This window comes from Suricata suricatta, chromosome 4 (assembly GCF_006229205.1).
Source record: "Suricata suricatta isolate VVHF042 chromosome 4, meerkat_22Aug2017_6uvM2_HiC, whole genome shotgun sequence".
In the NCBI taxonomy this organism is placed as follows: Eukaryota; Metazoa; Chordata; class Mammalia; order Carnivora; family Herpestidae; genus Suricata; species Suricata suricatta.
In genome coordinates this window covers 132,824,684-132,833,627 of record NC_043703.1, presented here as the reverse complement: position 1 = coordinate 132,833,627, position 8,944 = coordinate 132,824,684, and the positions used below count along the sequence as shown (strand labels likewise).

The 8,944-nt window shown below is 38.9% G+C and overlaps 1 pseudogene; it reads right to left on the bottom strand.

Moving 5' to 3' along the window:
* Positions 1-604: 604 nt before the first annotated feature.
* LOC115289111 lies at positions 605-1,939 on the bottom strand (annotated as a pseudogene).
* Between the last annotated feature and the right edge of the window lie 7,005 nt (positions 1,940-8,944).

Genomic DNA, 8,944 nt, shown 5'->3' with positions numbered 1-8,944 from the left:
AAATCAATGGGAGGAAGATGAAAATGAGATATTTAAATTAATCAAAAGGCACTACGACCCCACCGAAAACCAACTACCCCGGTGGTAGTGGGCTCAGGAAGATTAAGCTACGGCAAAAACAATCCCATGTAAATGTTAGAGGTCGTGTAGCGGGGGGATGAGTTTGCTTTCCAGAAGACTGTAGTACAAGGAACATTTGGGCCCCAGAGGGTTATCTGACCAGAGAGAGGGCAAGATGGCTGAAGGTCAAGTCAAATGGAAAGGAACAGGTACAAAGGAGAATTCAAGCTACACAGTCGCCAAGCAGGGGGTGAAGGATCAGGCTATTTCCTCCCAAGAAGCATTCACTGCCCTGTGTGCTGCCACCCCGCAGGCGCCCCCACCAGGGCGCTGCCTGCTGGCTCCTGCTTTACAGGACTCAGCAAGCAGAGCTGGGCTGGGGCCACCTAGGGTTCTTGCTATAATTTAGCACAGACTTTTGAGAGCTTGTCAAGGGTTGGTGGGGTGGGGGGAGGGAGGAGGAGGGGGGGAGGAGGAGGGCGGAGGGGGGGGAGGAGGAGGGCTGGCGGGAACTGGGTCGGCTTTTTGCCAGTAGTTCTGCCAGTAGTTCGGAACCAAGGAAACCCTGAAATATTCACATGCAAAGTAGTCTGAGCTTCCCCCATCAACTTCACACACCCCTACAACACAACACCCTCCCAAGCCTGCAATCTTGCAGCAGCTCAGCTGTGGGTAAAACTGCAAAGCTGTGAGAGAGGCTTGAATGAGACAATGCAGGCAGGAAATACCAGTGGTAAATCTCAATCCTTTGTTCTCTAATTTTAGGTGAGGTGTGGAGAGCTACACTGGAGCAAGCTGGGATTTCTGCTGGATTTTTCATCAAATACCAAGGGAGAACAAGGGGCGGGGTTCACTTTGTTTGTAAAAAGCCTCGGCAGTAATTCTATAATAAAGGGACATGGCTGAACAGGTAGGAAATGGACTCCCCATTGTGAGTTCTCCTGATGGCTTCGGCAAGGATCATGGAGATGTCGATCACCTGTATTTTGGAGCAATGCTTCATCTTATCCTTCTGAGGTATGGTATTGGTGACGACTACTGCTTCAAAGCATGCATTGTTAATGCGAGAAATGGCCGGGCCAGAAAAGATTCCATGAGTCAAGATAGCATAAACTCTGGTGGCTCCAGCTGAGAGAAGTTTGTCAGCCGCGTGGCAGATCGTGCCACAGGTGTCGGCCATGTCATCCACCAGGATGGCCACTCGATCCTTCACATCTCCCACCAGCACCATGCGGTCTACTTCATTGGCCTTCCGTTCTTTGTGAATCAGAGCAAAGTCCACATTCAACTGGTCTGCGATGGAGGTCACTCTCTTAGCTCCTCCAGCATTGGGGGAGACAATAGTGCAGTCCCTCCACTCAGAGATATTTTCCCTGATCCATTTCAGGACTGCTGGCTCTGCGTACAAATTGTCCACTGGGATATCAAAAAAGCCCTGAATCTGAGAGGCATGCAGGTCCATGGTGATAATATGATCCGCACCTGCTACAGAGAGCATGTTTGCAACAAGCTTCGCTGAGATTGGAGCCCGGCTCTTATCCTTCTTATCCTGCCGGGCATATGGGAAGCACGGGATGACTGCGGTAACCCGGCTGGCGGAAGCGATCTTGCAGGCATTAATCATGATCAAAAGCTCCATTAGATTGTCATTGATTTCGCCACAGCCGCTCTGCACAATGTAGACATCTTCTCCACGTACACTTTCACCAATCTCCACACAGGTCTCTTGGTTGCTGAATTTCTTAGTCACCACCTTGCCTAGCTCCAGGCCCAGGCGGTCAGCAATTTTCTGGGATAAGTCTTGGTGGGAACTGCCGCTGAAGATTTTAATATTCGGCATGTTGGCCAACCACCGTAGGTACGCCCGGCTCAGCGTTCACTGTTGCTGCCGATACCGGAAACCGAAGTCGGCACACAGACTCAAGTGCTAAGCGGTTCACGTTGCTACTCCGCCGTCTTACATTCCCACCCGGCGTCGAGTCATAGAATTTAAATGGTTTTAGCCACAGGACTTCATCTGTATGGGGAAGAAAAAAAAGCTGGAATCCAAGGGCAAAATTCTTTGGCCATGTTTAATGGCCACGGTTACAACTGTTTGAAAATAGACTGGCAACTAACAACAGTTTGGCTCATTAATTGACTTCCTTCAAGAGTGTGCTCAAACCTCCTATCCCCCAGTGAATCTACTCTGACCACTGTATTTAATATGGCATGAAACTCCTGGCTCCCCTTAACTTGTTATGTTATCTTTCCCCATAATGCTTTTCATCCTGTAACATATCATAAAATTTACTTTTTATCATGCTTGTTGCTTATTGTGTTTTCTCCCACTAGAATATAAGCCACAGAAGATGACAGATCTTTTTTTATATTCACTAACATAACCTGAGCACATTAAACAGTGCTTAACACAGAAGATTCTTAACAAATGTCTGTCGAATGACTGAATCAACCAAGAATTTCTGGGGAAATACCTTCTGTTCTTTGAGTAAGGACTTTGCATAATGTCAATTCACATGATTCATTTACAGAGGTAGGAAATTATTTCATTTTTTCCAGCCTCCTCATTTTAACCTACCTGATTTAGATTATAACATGTACCCTGACCATCTTTCCCAGATCTTAGTAATTTTGTGTTTTTGACATTTCATTCCTGAGACTTCCTGCTGAGCTGACATTGCTAAAACTAACTACACCAAAAAGATAAGAGATAACAAGTGTTGGCGAGGGTGTGGAGGAAAAGGAACCCATGTGTATGTCAGTGGGAATGTATGTTGATCTAGTCATTATGGAAAAGAGTATGTAGGTTCCTCAAAAATTTTAAACTACAACTAGAAATTCCACTTCCGGGTATATATCCAAAAGGAACTGAAATCACTATCCTGAAGAATATTGGCCCTGTCAGTTCATTGCAGCGTTTACAAGAGCCAAAATATGGAAACAAATTAAATGTCTGTCAGTGGACGAATGGATTAAGAAAATGTGGTCAGGATACACAATGGAATATTATTCAGCCTTAAAAAAGACAGAAAGCCTGTATTTTGCAACAATGTGAATGAATTTGGAAGACATAATTCTAAGTGAAATAACCAGACCAGGAAAAGACAAATACTGTATGATTTCACTTATATGAGGAATCTAAAAAAAGTAGAACTCACAAAAGCACAGAGTCAAATGATGGTTGTCAGAGGCTGGGGAATGGGGGAAATGAGATGTTGGTCAAAGGGTATAAACTTTCAATTAGAAGTTCTGGGGATCTAATGTATAGCCTTATGACTATAGCTAATAATTTACTATATACTTGAAATTTGCTAATAAAGTAGGTGTTAAGAATTCTTACTGCTCACACACACAAAGGTTAACTATGTAAGGTGACAGATATGTTATTCGTTTGATTGTGACAATCATTCCAAATATATACATATATCAAATCACCAAATTATATACCATAAATATATTTAAGTTTTAATTGTCAGTTATACCTAAATAAAGCTTTAAAATGGAAATAAAATAAATCTAACCTCAGTCTCAGTAAACACTGGTACTCTATGTTAGCTAAGCTCTTGTTATTCCAAAATATATTTTTATAATATCAAATATCCTTAACTTTTCATAGAGTCTGTACATTAAGAAACCAGATCTCATTTTTTCTATATATTCCTTAAGTATTGCCTGAAGGAATTGATATTATCACAGTATTACTAAGGAAGTCTAAAAGGATTTCCAGTTTCTCTTCTTCCACTCATCTTGCTTTGCCTTTATTCTGCTGCTGAAATTTCCCAGCAACATGTCGGCCACTGTTATGCCCCTTTTTCCCTGAGGCACACATTCAGAAAACCAGAAATCAGTGTGGCCAAATATGATGTCAAAACCATATGTCTAAAGGAATAGCCAATATTTATGCTATGTATTATCTATTTCTGCAGTTGAAAAGGAGCAATTTGGGTTTAGAGGGAGGAAAGAACCATGTCACTTCACTTTGCTGGATCAGAGAAACTTTATGGAGGTCGTTACACTTATATCCAACTTTACTGCTTTTTCAGGAACTAAATTTGCATCTGAGGTTTGTCTCCGGTGTAGTCCAGTGTAGTCAGCTCACTGTGTGTATGTGTATTATCAAAGGCCCTCCTTTAACTGTTGAGAATCTACAATTAAACTACTTTGAGTATAGGACAAGGCTAAAGTATAAGACTCCCCAGACTTCCCATTTGCTATTGATACTAAAAATGGAAACTAATGATCTATAAGACCTTTTTCAACTGTAATATTCACTTTCATGCATTTGGCAAGTGGTTATTGAGAAACTATTATACAAAAGAGTGTGAAAAGCACTGTGGGACATACACAGGTAAGACAATGAGAACATTACTTCCAGGTAGCCGACATTGCAAATCCCCACAAATAAAGCAAGATAGAACATCATGCACCACAAACAGGACCAAAACAGTACAATGTAAGATATCTCAGGAGGGAGAGGAAGAAGTGAGGGACACCTACTGGAGGAGTCTGGCTAAGACCCTGAAAGAGATAGCACGAAATCAGAGAGACTGGTGTGGAAAGACTGGAGAAACATCAGCATTCTCCCGCCAGAGATACTTAGTAGACATGAATGCTTGGGAGAAAGTGAAGTCATGTGAGTATACATTTAACACAGCAAGGAAGCATATGTAGATGAAGAGGAGAATGGGTAATTAAGAGCTCTATGAAAAATATCACATTTAAAAGAGCAATAAGGAGTGGACCCAGTGATTAGGCCAAAATAGACGGCAAATCAGAGGGGCGCCTGGGTGGCTCAGTTGGTTAAGTGTCCAACTTCAGCTCAGGTCATGATCTTGCCGTTCATAGGATCGAGCCCTGCATCAGTCTCTGTGCTGACAGCTAGCTCAGACCCGGGAGCCTAAAGCGTGTCTTCGGATTTTGTATCTCCCTCTCTCTCTGACCCTCCCCTGCTCACGCTGTCTCTCTCTGTCCCTTAAAAATAAATAAAAAAGATTAAGAAAAAATTTAGAAAGAGAAAGCAAATCAGAAAAGATGAGTTTCCTGTGTATCAAAGGAGAAGAGAGTCTAAAGAATGAGATCAACAGGCTACATGCCTCAAAGGGGTCTATTTAGTGAGCAATTAAATGAGCCATAGGATGCATGATTTTTAGTTCACTGGGGATCTTACCAAGGTTGATTTCAAAATTAATGACAAATTTAAATTGAAATGAATTAAAAACCAGAGGAAGCTAAAGAAGTGAAAAATAATTAGAGGCTCAGCTTAAGTAAGTCTTGTTAAGATTAACAACAGATGGTAGTGGCTTGAGTGCAGGGTCAGTTTACAGTGAGCTTCTAATGGATGAAGGTCAGTTTGAACAACCTATAGACAAAAAGAGTGGAATCACAGAGAAGTAAGAAGACTCGGGATTAAAGAAAACTTTTGAATCAAGAGCTTGGGGAAACTGAGAAGGGTGACTGATTACAGAGGTGGAATTAGCATTATGGAGTGAGAAGCTACCTCTGAAATAAGAATGTAACATATGTACTTTTAGGGGAGGGGAGAGATACGCAAGTTACAGAGTCCCATGCAGATTACATCCATTTTTGGTCTAAAGTAAATAAGTCTTACTTTTTTTCAAACGAGGGATTTATTTACTTTTTTAAAAGTTTATTTTCAAATTGATTTCCATATAACACCCAGTGCTTCTCCCCACAAGTGCCCCCCACCATGACCATCACCCCCTTCGCTCCCTCCTCCTCCCCCTTCAAACGAGGGATTAAAGGAAGAAAGAAGGCTATACAAATATGATAAAGTTTTGTAACAACCTCCGAGGAAAAGGCAGAGACAAGGCTACAGCATGTCTAAATTTCCTTTATGATCAACACTCAGAACTGCTCTTTGGGAAGAGTATCTCTCAGAATGATGTACTATGAATTGATTAGACTTAAAATGAAAGGTAGTAGACAAGTTAGAAAACTACTGAACAGTTCATGCAAAATGCAATGAGTGTTTTATCTGGAGGGATTCGTAATAATAAGTTAAAGGGAGTAGGAGTAAAACATGTAGCATTTGGCAATGATTTTCTTATGCAAAATTACACACTTAATATTTCATTTATTTTCACCTGTCAATCTGATAAATTGATAGAATAAATTCTGTATAGCCCATCCTACAAATAAAAAAATAAAGTAACTTTCTTAAAAAAACAACAAAATTAATTGTAAACTAGAGCTAGGACAAATTTGCTCTTACCGTTTATCCATAAATTCGATCACTAAACTACATTAAAGCCACAATCTGTCTTTTAAAAATCACTTCCCCATGGCTGAGACAGAGGTTTTGATTTTATATGGCACTCATTTTGCAATAACTAGAGGCAAAAAATTCTAAATTAGGTCTAATGTGTTTTCCAAATTTAGACATTGTGAAATTTGTCTGGATTTTTAAAAATATAAATTTGATATTTGACATATATTCCTCTTTAGCAGAATACAAGCTGTTTTTTTTTTCTTTAAGGACAAGCAAAAGTGGTAGAATACCATTTCAAACAACTGAGGAAAACCAAAATCACCCCAGTCCAGCAGAAAACCTGTGGTCACCTATAACAACCACACCTCATAAGCCAACTAAATTTAGAAAAAAACTATTTCAAGTTTTACCTTTTCCCTTGACCAATTCACACACACACACACACACACACACACACACACACACACACACAAACTCAGTAGCTTCTGTGTCTTATGAAATATAAGAATCCAAACAAATTAGGATTGCAATAATAAGCAGCCAAATTATTAATTCTCATCAACCTTACCAACAAATCATGCATCTACTTAACCTCCACATACATGAACATATTTTGTTCTGAGCACAGTATATTGAGCTCAGTGAGCTTTAGAATGGCCATACTACCTGTTTTGCTTGTTTATAATATTACCAATTCTGGAGTTTGATAACCTCAGTTGTACTGTTTCCAATCTGCCTGGTATTCCTGGAAATTTTCTGGAAGTAAACTCTGCCCTGAGAAGGAGTTGGCAAGGACCTAAGATTCCATCTCCAGAGATTTTCTACCTAAGGTTATAAGGAAGCTCCCTTCCTCTTTCATCTGAAAATGTAAACTCACAATACCAGGAACATGATCTCCACTTAAGAAACATATAAGATAGAGGACACTGGGTGGCTCAATTGCTTAAACGGTTGACTCCTGATTTCAGCTCAGGTAATGATCTCATGGTTCGTGGGTTTGAGTCCCATGTCAGGCTATGCACTGGCAGCGCTGGAGCTTGCTTGGGATTTTCTCTTCCTCTCTCTTTGTCCCTCTTCCATTCTCTCTCTCAAAATAAAATTTTAAAAAATTAACTAAAAAAAGAAACACATAAGATAAAGTCCAAATAGGGAAGTAAATATTAAAGGACAGACACAGAGAATCTGGCTGACACACTTCTTAGTTCCAGTTGCCTCCAGATCTAACTTCACCACTTATTTTTTCACAACTTCATGCATCACTCTTTTGGTGGATCTCTAGGACCAAAAACTACCAATTAAGCCTTGCCATTTGAACTCATTGGTTAGGAATAGTGGTGGTAAATCTGCTGAAATTTGAGGGGAATTTACTATAATTTACCCTCGTATTGCAGAGCGCTCAAGAGCACACTCTCCATAGGTGAGCAGACAATCTGAATCTGAACTCTATTTTCCATTATTTCTTTGGTGTGGGGAAAATTATTTAACATTGTTAGTCCCGACTTTCTCTTTTGTAAGAGATGAGTCATGATCATTGTTGCTATCTTGTATGCTTATTCATTGCATAAAATGAGACAGTGATTTTGAATTCTTATTAAAGTGTTTTGCATATAGTAAGTATTCAATAAAAAGGCACCTATTAATTTCTATTACTACTTATATTGGTTGTCCCTAGTGTTATTATTAGCAAGTGAGGAGAAAACCAGTTTATTCAGGAACTAACATTAAATTGCTGCATAACAATGGTGCAATTTTGGGTTAAGGAATCTTGACAAAGAGCACCCATTTTGCATCAGTCATATTTTACAGAAAAGATACATTTTGAACATTTCAGTCTCTCTTTATGTTAACTATTTTAAAATCTAAGTGCAAAGTAAAAAAGAAAATAAAACCAGCCAGATACACCTTTACATATCCCTTTTTAGTAACATGCATAAAGTTTGTCCATTAAAAAAAAACTGAGTTGGCTTTTTCATATTGATTTGTAAAAGTTCTTTATTTATATTTAATACAAGTACTTTTTTAAAAATGTGTACAGTAAATATATCTTCTCACTCTGTGATTTGTGTTTTTAGTATGTTAATGGTGTCTTTTGATGAAGGGAAGTTGTTAATTTTACTAAATGCAATTCCTCAGTCTTTTCCTTTAATGTTATTGCTTTTGAGTAATGTTTACAAAATCTTTACCTACCATAAGTATATGAAGAATTATAGGTGCTGTGCTATAGAAGTTTTGTTTTTTTAATTTTTTAACTACCATCCATCTGCAACTGATATTTTTGTCTGTGTGATGTACAATAAGGGGTTAAAAGTTCATCTTATTTTTCTATATTGATTCCATATTGATTTCCATTAGATTTCTTGGTTGTTCTTAATTCCTCCAATTTCCATACAAACTTTAGAGAGAGCTTATTAATTTCCATGGGGGGGATGCCTCATGATTCTGAATAATACTTCAATGAACCTACGAGCAAAATTTGGGAATTGTTGTTTTATTATGTTTATTTGTCCAATCCATTAACATGGTATATCTTCCATTTATTTAGATCTTCCTTAATTAATCTCAGTAGTGAGGGAGTATTCAGTTATATGTCATGCATAACTTTTGTTCAATTTATTCTTTCATATTTTATTTTATTGATGTTGCTATAAATAGTAC